The sequence below is a fragment of the Oratosquilla oratoria genome, unplaced genomic scaffold, assembly GCF_046742065.1.
Source record: "Oratosquilla oratoria isolate Oo_2021 unplaced genomic scaffold, ASM4674206v1 SCAFFOLD88, whole genome shotgun sequence".
Classification (NCBI taxonomy): Eukaryota; Metazoa; Arthropoda; class Malacostraca; order Stomatopoda; family Squillidae; genus Oratosquilla; species Oratosquilla oratoria.
In genome coordinates, this window is record NW_027467752.1 from 575,001 (window position 1) to 587,425 (window position 12,425).

Here is a 12,425-nt window from a genome sequence, read left to right on the forward strand (position 1 = left end):
CTCGAAAGCGTCATACGTTCAAGTACGGTCGACCCCCCCCCCCCGCGATAGGTCGAAAACGTCATACGTTCAAGTATGGTCGACCCTCCCCGCGATATGTCGAAAGCGTCATACGTTCAAGCACGGTCTGGCCAGTAGAAACTCTCGACTCCTTTGTCAACAGGCTCAAGTTGGAATCTTGGAACGTTCTGGAAGTCTCGCCAGAGGCTTACTTCACTCTACAGTTTCAGTTATACAGTAAGCTCTGTTGCTCAGCTGCTGTTAGTCATACCGGTCTGCAAGACGGCCGGTGCTTGTAGGACCTACTTTATTTGCTAGTGATAGTCAAGATGACTGAGGAAAGTACAAGGAAATAACACGTTTTTAGAAAAATCTGAGTGCGAGAGGGACTTGGGAGTTCTGGTGAGTCCGGACCTTAAAACCAGGAAGCAGTGTATTAGCGCCAGAAATAAAGCTAACAGTGCATTAGGCTTCATTGCTAGGACGGTAACGAATAGAAGTGCAGAGGTAATTATTAAACTCTACCTAGCGATAGTTAGACCCATCCTTGACTATGCGGTACAGTTTTGGTCTCCGTCCTACAGAATGGACGTAAATTCATTAGAATCAGTACAGAGAAGAATGACCAAAATGATACAAGGACTCGGAAATTTGCCTTACGAAGAGAGGCTTAGGCACCTAAACTTACACTCTCTGGAAAGACGCAGAGTGCGGGGTGATCTAATAGAAGTGTTCAAGTGGATCAAAGGCTATAACAAGGGTGATGCAAACAAGGTCATCATAATAAAACAACAGGGCAGGACTCGCAGTAATGGGTACAAACTGGACAAATTTAGATTTAAGAAGGAAATAGGCAAGAATTGGTTTACTAATAGGGTGGTCGATGAATGGAATAAACTTAGTAACCATGTAGTAAGCGCTGAAACTATCAGTTGTTTTAAAAAACGATTAGACAACTTTATGGATGGGGATGACAGGTGGTGATGGATACGGAGCTGCCTAGTGTAGGCCTTATGGTCTTTTGCAGTCTCCTTTATTTCTTATGTTCTTATGTTCTTATGAAATACAGTCAGAGGTACCGTCCATCATGGGAATATGATCAACGTTTTAAAGGTAAAGACAAACATTTCGAATCTGTTAAGTTACCTTGTTAAAAATAGATGAAGAGCATATACAAATAGATACATGTATGCTTTCCTTATATCCATTAATTGATTACCGCTGGATAATTTTACTTTACCAAGGTGTGGTGTACGCTAGGCTAGATCTACGTTTTCTCAGTGCTTATGTAGTCGTAATATAAATTACCGCAGGATGAAATGGTATAACTATTGTATGTTTATCAGAGAACTTTGACTTCTTGGTTTTAGGTTGGCTGCAGTCAGTCCCAGGTGATGCAAGCAAAGCACGATGCAAAGTTTGCGGAAATTCCTTTCAAGCGCACATGAAATCCGTGATTGGTCACTCTCTTAGCAAGAAACACGTGGATAACACTAAATCCTCTACAAGCAAGAGCCAGAGGTCCATCAAAGATGCTATGCGTCCCATAGAGAGAGATCCAGTCAAAATTGCTGAGCTTAGAATAGCAGTTTATATAGCTGAACATGCCTCAGCTTTATCAGTAGATCATTTGGGTGAACTTTTGCCTAAGTTGGATATGAAATCACGCACATTACAAGATTTCAGAATGCATCATACTAAATGTGCACGTCTTCAGAAATATGTCATTGCTCCATCTTTTGCTGTTAAATTAAGAAATGAAATTGGAGACCAATTTTTTAGCTTGGTGGTTGATGAGAGTACCAACGAAGCAAATATATCTTGCCTTGCCCTTTGCATTCGTTTTTACAGTACAAGTAAAAAGTCTGTAGTGGACACTTTCTATCGTCTACTACCAATAGAAAATGCTACAGCTGATACTCTCTATCAAACTGTTAAAAGATGCTTGGCTGAGGACGGCCTAGATGTGAAAAAAATTATAGGCCTAGGGACTGATGGAGCCAGTTTGATGATCGGTCGAACTCATTCACTTTCAACACTTTTAAGAGTTGATAATCCTGAATTAACCCTGTTTAGGTTTGTGTGCCACTCCCTTCACCTTGCTGCCAGTAAGGCTTCTAAATGCCTTCCTATAATTGTTGATTTTGTAGTTAGAGAAACTCATAATTGGTTTTCTACTAGTCCTAAGAGGACTAATGAGTATCAGGCTATATACAGTGTTAGAAAACAGTGTACAGTACCTAAGAAGGTGACGGGACTGGCAGGCACACGCTGGTTGGCAAGGTTGGAAGCAGTTAGTATAATTATCGGATCAGTGGGAGGCTCTAAAGCTTCATTTTGACCTGAGTGCTTCCAAAGAACGTTGTTACACAGCGAAAACCCTGTCTGATGCATACAGAGATGACCAGAATAAATTGTATTTGTTGTTTGTCAGAAAAACTCTGAAAGAAATAGTTAGTGTTAATAAGATTTTCCAGTCACAAACTGCAGATGTCACAAAAGTAACACAGGATCTCATTGCAATGTATCGTAATCTAATGAACATTATAGTAAATGGAAAGCACTTGTCAAAATGTTCTGATGAAAACCTACCCAAACTTAAATTTCTGGATCATGTTGTGCCATGTGAGGCAATGAACTTTGGATATGAGTTCACCACATATGCATCTGCTTGTTCTTTAACTGTAGCTCAAGTTCACTATATCAAAGAGCGGTGTAAAGAGTTTGTGGTTGAACTCATAAAACAAGTTCAGATGCGCTTACCTGATAATGTTGAGATACTTATGATGTTGAAAAATTTCCATCCTTCCATTGCCACATTGCAGATTAAAGACCCTGCTGCTCTGATTGGTGCTAGGTATCGGTCTACCTTTGAGGATCTAGATGGTCTTGAAAATGAATGGAGTTCAATGTGTCTTCAGCAGTGGCCTAAAAGTTGCTTGGGTAATGTAGTAAGTTTTTGGACTGAGGTAAATGAAAGGGAAAATTCTGCAGGACAAAAAATGTTCCCAAACATTTCAGGCCTCGTACTGGCACTATTGTCCAATCCATTTTCAAATGCCTCAGTAGAAATAATTTTCTCTCAAATGAATGTTGTTCACTCGAAACTGAGAAATCGTCTAAAGGTTAGGTCGGTAGAGGCATTGTTGCAGATAAGGTATGGGTTGGTTCATTATTATCAGTCGTGTGTAAACTTTCAGCCCACTGATGACATGATAAGAAATTTCGGTGCTAAAGGTTCTAGAGAGGAGGAGGAGGAGAGAATGTCATTAATCTTGATTTAATGCAGTAAGAAACTGAGACTGTAGGTAACTATAAATAATTATTGTCATTATGATGTTTGTATTGCAAAGTTTTGGTTGGCCTACTGTAGCTGCAGGCTGTCTACAGAACAGTCATAATGGAAAGACCTAGTTTTTAAGTTTATATAGTTGTTAAATATTAAGTAACTGCTTTTTTTTGTAAGGAAAAATGTTTAATTTTCTTCATCAATAATAAATTTATATGAAATAATGCTGTATTAATTTTGTGGGAATTTTTTGTGGGATTTTAATTTCAGTTTGTGGAAATCTGTGGGGAAAAAATCTTTAATCTGTGGGAATTCGCCTCTACAAAAGTGGCAACACTGCCCGGAATGCTGCAGCGCGTCAGTCACCTCTGAACATTGTCATGGAAAGGGTGTGTGTCCTCATTGTCCAGTTCATAATGCCAGATATTTCTGCTATTACTTCCAAGGGTAATGGACCGGGGATTGGAGACGGTTAAACAAAATGGAGAAAAGCGGGAGATCAACCAGTTGTTTGCTGACGACATTGCGCTTGTAGCAGGATCAAAGGGGGTTAAGGAAGTTAGTGACGAAGTTTGAGGTGTGCGAAAGAAGGAAGTTGAAGATAAATGCGGTTAAATGTATGGTGATGAGATGTACAAAGGGAAAGGATGGCAGCAAATAAATTGGAAGTATTAAGGGAGAGAGACTGGAGGAAGTGGATGGATTTAGATACTTGGGTGCGAATGTAGCGGGAAAGGGAGGAGTGGAGGCGGAGGTAGAATGTAGATTGAGAGAAGCAAGAAAATGCCTTAGGGGATTAAAAAGTGTAATGAGAAATAGACATTTTGGAATGGATGCTAAGAGGAGGTTGTATGAAGGGGTGATCGTATCGACAGGACTGTATGGGGCAGAAACATGGAACATAAGAGAGGAAGAGTTCAAAAGTACTTGAGATGAAATGCCTGAAAAGTATGGTAAGGGTTACTAGGTTGGATAGAGTGAGAAACGAGATGAGGAGTAGAGTGGGGGTTGACAGGGTGTTAGAAAGAAAGGGTTGATGAAAGAGTATTGGGATGGTTTGGACACATGGAAAGAATGAGTGAAGAAAGATTGGTAAAATAGGTATGGAAGGAAAAGGTGGAGAGAGTGAACATGAGGGTGCAACCAAGGATGAAATGGATGGATGGGGTGAAAGGGCCATTGGGAAAGAGGGGAATGTTTGTTGAGGAAGGGAGAAGACAGAAGATAGGGGTGAGTGGAGAATGATTGTATATGGATGATGCTTTGATGCATGGGAGTGGGTAGGGGATGGAGGGTGAGGGAGTATGTATGAATGATATTTTGACGCAGCCCAAAGGGATTTCTCCCCGTCTTCTCTTTTTCTGCATGAGGGGACGGAGAAAGGGGGTCACCGATTAAATGAAGCGGCCTTGCTGTGGATGTGCTGTGTCTTGCTACACTGCTTCTGACCCAGGGTAGTGGGCGAGATGCAGGGATGACCAATCATCCAGGAGGAGCCAAGAATAGAGGGAGGGAGAGGTGAATGGGAGTGGAGTATGTGGGGAGGAAATGGGCGGGAGTGGATTTATGCCTTTGTTTTTGGCTACCTCCCTTGTAAGGGGGAAAAGCCGTTGGTCTATGTATGTACTTCCAAACTTACACTTCTTATTTTTATCTATTTATTCTTATTTGTTTATATTCTTAAGTCCCTCCGCTGGTACTCCTTGCACTTCACGTTCCAAAGGCAAGGATGCTGCTGTAGTAAATCTATAAATACTTAATTTTAGCTGGGTGTATTTTTTGCACAAATTTTGTTAACATGTCTATATTATCTATCAGGCAAGAATTTTTTTTGGTCTTACAGAGCACTCTGGCGTAGTAGGATCAGATAAATAGTAAGTAAATATGAATGCGAAAGTGTTGCTTCTTGTCCACTCGGTTGTAGGTGCCATCCTGGAGAGCCTAGCGCGCAACCAATCACCACCTCCACGCCAAGATGGACACTGTTCCGCCACATGAAGTTAGAATCACGCGGCGTGTTGCAAAACAACACGTTGGGTGATGTGTTGGCGCTGTTCGAGGCTCAATGTGTACGGCCCTTTAAGGGGAGGGCGAAGGAATCCAGGCGGACGCAACATCAAATTGCACAGGCTAAACGGGAACTTCAGTCCTCCCCCTAACTTTCCCCGGCCCTTTTTTCCAATGTCCTAAGCTCAACGATGCTCTCAGAGGCAAACAGGGTATGTCATCTGCTGGAGTTGCCATGGCGATGACTTGTACAGTAGCGCCCCCATCAGGACATGCGAAACAGCGTTCGAAAACAAAACCAGATACCTTCTTTGGTGCAGTTTACTCGTTCCGCGTATTGCCTACAACGAACTTGGGTAATCTACAGAATGCCTAGAAAATGCGTGTACAGATATGATTTAATGCTTTGCAATGTAATTTCAGGCGTTATATGGAATACTTCGGCATAGCATACAATGACGGTTTTAAGACTGGCGCTAAACCTAGGCATAGCATTCAATGGTGATTTTAGGACTGGCACTAACACATAACACCATAAGTTTTATCATCAATTTTCTACTACAGTGGTAAATACAATTGTGCCACGTCCACACGGTCGAGCTGTGCCCGACAGGCTGTGCCCTAACTGGGCAAAGTCTCCAGACTATACTCGCAAAGTTGTCCACACGGCTGACTATGGTGGTTGATGGTTAGTCGGCCGTGAGCAGAGGTTGTAAACGACTAGACTATCTGCAGTACGACCACCATGGTGTCACACCTTACATTCCATAAACATTCATGTGCTCTATACAGGTAAATTAATGTTACTGTGTCTTGTCGAGACCAGTGTGTACTTGGTGTGGTGACGTCTTGCTAACTCGATATTGAGCGGGTCTTCCCGCACCTTTCCTTGTGCGTTTGGCAGTGACGTCAAACGTCCGCCCGCTGCCCTCTGATAGCCAAAGACAAGACGAGAAAGCTCACGGAGAGCCGCATCGTCCACATACATTTTACTGTGCGGCTCTCTCACTAGATGGCGTTTACGCCAATCACCAGTTTTAACTGCATCGTCTGTTTGTTTACAATTAAGCGGGACATTCAATCATGGAGTGTGGGCGGAACTATCACCCATGTGTGATGTGCAAAAAGAAAAAAAATGCCTTTCCCCATCTAATATTTCAAGTTTTTCCTAAAGACAGAGAAAGGTAAGAGATTCAACATACACAGTACATGGAAACTTTAACAGAAAATGGAGGAATAAAATAGAACATAGTTAAAATCTTCTTTATCTTTATATCAGACTCAGTGCAGTGTCACTTAGCTTGGAAATGAAAATTATAGATGAATACCTTACAAATATCTAGAAATATGAATTGATCATGTCAAATTCATACCATATCTTTATGGCAGTCCCAGGCAGGCACAGCAACTTTGATATAGTTATGTCATGTTCTTAGCTTAAGTGGTAAAGTTATAAAAATTTACCTTTAACCTTAATTTTGAATAAATGGCCAAATACACAGCAAAAAAAAAAAAAAAAAATTGAATCGCATGTATGTTACTTTTTTTTTGGCAGTTTGTGACTGCTTCTTTGGTAGTTTTAAAATTTAACGGTTTTTGTTGAATGATTTCTCTGTATTATGCTTGTTCTTTTATGGTCTCACTAAACGTCAACCAACGCCGACCAAACCCAAATAATGACGGCTTTTGCTCAAATGTATAATTTTATATAGAAATTAGCATGTGGTTGCATTATTTGACCAATTTTCTTTTTAAATGTGTGATTTTCATGTAATTTGATCAAAGAGAAGTTACGTTTTTATCGTCTGCAAAATTACCAACGCCGACCAAACCCAAACAATGACGGCTTTTGCTCAAATGCATAATTTTATATAAAAATTAGCATATGGTTACATTATTTGACCTATTTTCTTTAAAATGTGTAATTTTCATGCAATTTGATCAAAGAAAATTTAGGCTTTTATCCTCTGCTAAATTACCAACCACAGGCACGAATACCGTCCGACTCACTAATAGCCGACCAACGCCGAACAAGGACGGTTTATACTCAAATGCACGATTATGTATAAAAAAAAAAAAAAAAACTAGCATATGGTTGCATTATTTGACTTATTTTCTTTAAAATGTGTGATTTCCATGTAATTTGATCAAAGAGAAATTGCGTTTTTATCCTCTGCAAAATTATTAACCGCAGCTACGAATGCCGTCCGACTCACTCATAGCCGACCAAATCTCAAACAAGGACGGTTTTTGCTCAAATGCATAATTTCATATAAAACACTAGCATATGGTTGCATTATTTTACCTATTTTCTCTAAAATGTGTGATTTCCATGTAATTTGATCAAAGAAGTTACGTTTTTATCCTATGCAAAATTATTTTATGTATGATTGCAAATCTTGGTTGTTTGATTTTGTGACTTATTTCTTGCATGTTCATCCTTTTATTTTTGTCTATGTTTTTTACAATACAGTACCTGTCTTGCTACATATGTATATATTTTTGTTTGTTTGCTTTTGGGATTTTCCTTTGTTCTGTTAACATTTTTTGCTTTATTTTTGCTTAATATGCATGTTATGTCTGCTTTTTTTTTCATATTATTGTTTCTGATTACTGATTTTCCAATGTTTTGTTTGGTATTTAATATCTGATTGCATGTTTTGGTTGCCTGATGTATGGTTCATTTTTGAAGTTGAATAATGTTATTTCTTTTAGTTTGTTTGGTATATGTTCTTACAAGACAGTATTGCTTTATTGCAAATAAAAGAATCTCATATATACCAAACTTTTACTATCCTTGTTTGTATAATTTGTGTACAGACACTTGAATAAGTATACAAAGTTCAAACATAAGCACAAGCACAAACAAGAAAAACATGATATTACAGAAATAATAAAATGAATATAACTAAAATAACATTTAAATTTTAACTGTTTACTCAATCTCAAATATTTAGTAATGAATGATGCATTGTGCAGAAGTATTTTACCAACTTTTGATTTTATAAATATGATAATGTGTGTAAAGCATATATTAAATAGTCTTGTTTGTATGCAAAAGTCATAAAATTACTACTTATTATTTTATAAAGAGAAAGTAAAACTTGTTCGAGATGTTGATTGTTTTAGCGAAAGGATCAGTTTTAAAATTTCCATAAACACTATATATAATGCAAGTTAAGAATGATTTGAAAGCCGCGCTACGCCACTTCCGATTTATAGTTTGCGGCTCTGTCGATAGATGGCGCGCATTCACGCTGGATGGATGACGTTTTCTTATTAGTAAAAAAAATAGAAGCTTTCCCATCTTTCCTATATAGTCTTTGCTGATAGCGCCGGGAAAGTGCGATTTAATAGTTTTTCGCTAAAGGTGCCCGTAGACGGGCAAACACTTCGTGCCCGACGGGCAGTACTCGACCGTGTGGACGTGGATATAGTTAGAACTTTGGACGCGTCATCTTTGTTTTCGCATTCACACTTGATTAATAAATAACATACGCAACTCTTCTGTATTAATACAACTGTGTTATTAACTCTTCCCAAAGTTATACCAGGATCCCTCGTGGAATAGTGGATAGTGTCCCTGCCTTGAACAAGAGAAGTCCGGGTTCGATCCTAATAATATGGTAGGCAATTGGTAATTATACTTTCATGATTTCCTAAACCATATCTGCAACGGCGGACGTCGGAGATGTCATGTATCAGTGTCACGTTTCAGTGCTTCAACTTCAGAACCTAAGAATGAAGGAGACTGCAAGAGACCATAAGGCCTATATTAGGCAGTCCCATGCCCATGGCCACCTGTCATCCTCACCCATAAAGGTGTCTAACCGTTTGTTAAAACAACTTGTAGTTTCAGCGCTAATTACATGATTGCTAAGTCTATTCCATTCGTTGACCACTCCATTGGTAAACTAGTTCTTGCCCGTTTCCTTCTTAAATCTAAATTTGTCCAATTTAAATCCATTACTACGAGTCCTGCCCTGTTGTCTTAATATGGTGACCTTTTTGCGCCACCCTTGTTAAAGCCTTTGATCCACTTGAACACCTCTATTAGATCACCCCGCACTCTGCGTCTTTCCAGAGAGTGTAAATTAAGGTGCCTAAGCCTCTCTTCGCATGGTAAATTTCTGTGCCCATGTATTAGTATGATCGAGCTGATTACACTAGTTTCAGACTCCTTTTATTCCTAACAACAGCCATCCCTCGACATGCACCACATGCACTTGGTACTATCTATACAACCTTACCATGTTCTATGCTAACAAAGACATCAAACTGTAAACGTTGCTCTAAGCCCACGGAAGCATCCACATGGAGAATTCACATGGACACCAAAATACTACATAGTGATTGAGTAATTAGACACTCCGTCACAACACAAGAAACAAGAGAGTCTACAACAAAGGAAGCACGACATTTGAACGTTTTTCACGAACTGCGCGTGGGACTCGAATAAGCTCTGCACGATCAAGCACGCGCGGGGACAAGGAGAGCGAGGTCTGTGGAGAATATCGATTGTTTTCATACAAGCGGCGCCTGGGGGTGGGAGTGGAGCAAAAGCAACGCAGCTGCAAGGAAGTCGAGTGGAGTAAACATGGAAAGGACTATGTTATCAAGAGTGTCTCATAAGCGTTCAGTATTAACGTCAACTTGCACAAATTTTGTACTGAATGGTTTGCAGTATTTAGGAATCTTCAATGATAAGAACATAGAAATGGAGGAGACTGCAAGAGACCATAAGGCCAACACTAGACAGTTCCATATCCTTTATCACCTTTAATCCCTATCCATAACGTTATCGAACCTTATATTAAAGCAACCAATTATTTCAGTGCTCACTACATTGTTACTAATTCTATTCCATTCATTAACCTCTCTGTTAGTAAACCAGTTCCTACCTATTTCCTTCTTAAACCTAAATTTGTCCAATTGAAGCCCATTATTACGAGTCCTACACTGCTGTCTTAATATGATGACCTTGCCTACATCACTCTTGTTAAAGCCCTTGACCCATTGGAATACTTCGTCTTTCCAGAGAGTGTAAGTTAAAGTGCCCAAGCCTGTCTTCGCATGGTAACTTTCTAAGCCTTTGTATCATTTGGGTCATCCTCCTATGTACTGATTCCAGTGGATTAATATCCATTCTGCAGGACAGACCAAAACTGTACCGCAGAGTGAAGGATGGGTCTATCTCCAGATAGAGTTTAACAATTATATTCCTGGCATTAATGTACCGTCTCCAAGATTTAAGGTTCGGACTCACTAACACTCATAATTCCTTTTTTTCACTCAGTTTTCTTTAATATGGTATTATCTAAGCTATACCTAATAGCTGGGTTGTGCAATCCTACGTTTAACACTGCATTTTGAGATATTGAAGTCCATTTGCCATTTCACCGACCATGCAGACAATTTATCAAGATCCTACGGCAGTACCCCCAGCATCTTCCCCCGACTTAACATCACTATTAATCCCATTCCCCAAGTCGTTTGTATACATAATGAACAATAAGGGACCCAAAACCAAGCCCTGGAGAACGCCACTAGTAACACTACCCGATTCTGATATGCAGTATAAAGATCAACAAGTCAAGCTATGGGAAAGATGATGTAATGTAGTAACTAAGTGCCCTGTTGGTTATGGTACATTATGTTTCTGAAAAAAAAAACCAGTGGGATGCCATTTAGCAGTGCTACAATCCAAATAGAGACATTTTAATGAATGGGTTTGTTTTAAGTTGAAAAAGGTTAAAAAAAAAAAAAAAAAAAATCAGACATAGTAGTAGCCCAGACTACCTAATCAGTCAATCTTGTCCAGAGACCGATTTCTTTAGAAGTTATACTTCCACACATGATCGATCATAATTCCGTTCCTATAGTCTGTGCGTTCCAAGGAGTCCGTTCAGGGTGCGGCATACATCGTAGTTTACTATTAACCATCTCCCAAATCAACCGTAGTACATGCCTCTCTCTTATTTCCAATCAACATGGTATTTGAAATCATTATTCATTTTATTCTGTACGTAGTAAAATAAGCTGTATAGTACAATGTGTATCCTTTTCTAGGATTGTAACAGCTATTTGAATAAATTTTGTGACACGTGACAACAGCGCTTTCTCCCTCCCACGTTGCCACGCCGAGGAGGTGTTAGAGGCGAGACAGGTGGGGTGGGGTGGGGTGTGGGTATTCGTTGTTATAATCATAAAAAGTTATACTCATTGTACTATAAAGCTTCCTTTACTATATACAGACTATTAAAAAAAATTCAAATAGCACATAGATAGGAAATAAGAGAAAGGGGCTAAGGTTGTTTTGGCAAAATAGCTAGTAACAAATAAGGAAGAACGCTGACAGAAGGGCGTTGGATGGGTGGAAGAAGCCTTTTGGTATATAGCAAAACTAGCAAACCTTCCGATTTGACCCTAAGTGCATATGTGGATCTAGATTAACCGTCAAGATTTTTTCAATTAACGTTCGCATGTCTGAATTTAAATTTAGTCTCACCTGCAGTATGGAGGAAAATGGTAAACATTACGATTGAAAATGGGGTTTGCTATAATCTATTCATTCTAACTTCGCAGAGATTTAAGTTTGTAAAATGTGTTTTTCGTCAGATTAATAGTCTTAGTAAAATACACACATTACAAATAAGGTGATACAAAATTGGGAAATAGATCTTAGAATAAGGCAACCATTCAGCATAGCCATCGAAAAATTCTTTGACCCCACCAAAAAATAAATAAACAAAATTAAATATTTAAAATAAATTAAGGAACTACTCACCAGTGCTTAAGTAGTAAATTTTCTGTCGAATCTATCCTTATTTGAACAACGAATACAAAAACTTTTCCATAATGCACCACATTTCCTTGTCGAATCTGTTGATTAAATGATAAGTCTTAACAATTCCTGTAGCTGCAACTTACGAGTTGTCTGTTAGTTTTTAACAGCCTATTTTCATTATGTACGCTTTAACAACATCTAAATGATTAATTATGTGCTTAATAAACTGTCAATCCCAAAGAAAGGAAAATAATAATAATTCTAGTGTTATTCAGTTCGTATATATATATATATATATATATATATATATATATATATATATATATATATATATATATATAT

At 38.8% G+C, this 12,425-nt stretch overlaps 1 long non-coding RNA gene across 1 annotated transcript in view; it reads right to left on the reverse strand.

Annotated features, from left to right (window-relative positions):
• LOC143024075 (uncharacterized) overlaps positions 1 to 12,175 on the reverse strand; it is a 216,354-nt gene extending 204,179 nt beyond the window's left edge. Inside the window, exon 1 of the long non-coding RNA XR_012966256.1 lies at positions 12,084 to 12,175. This is a non-coding gene — a long non-coding RNA (uncharacterized LOC143024075). The remainder of the gene's footprint in view (positions 1 to 12,083) is intronic.
• Between the last annotated feature and the right edge of the window lie 250 nt (positions 12,176 to 12,425).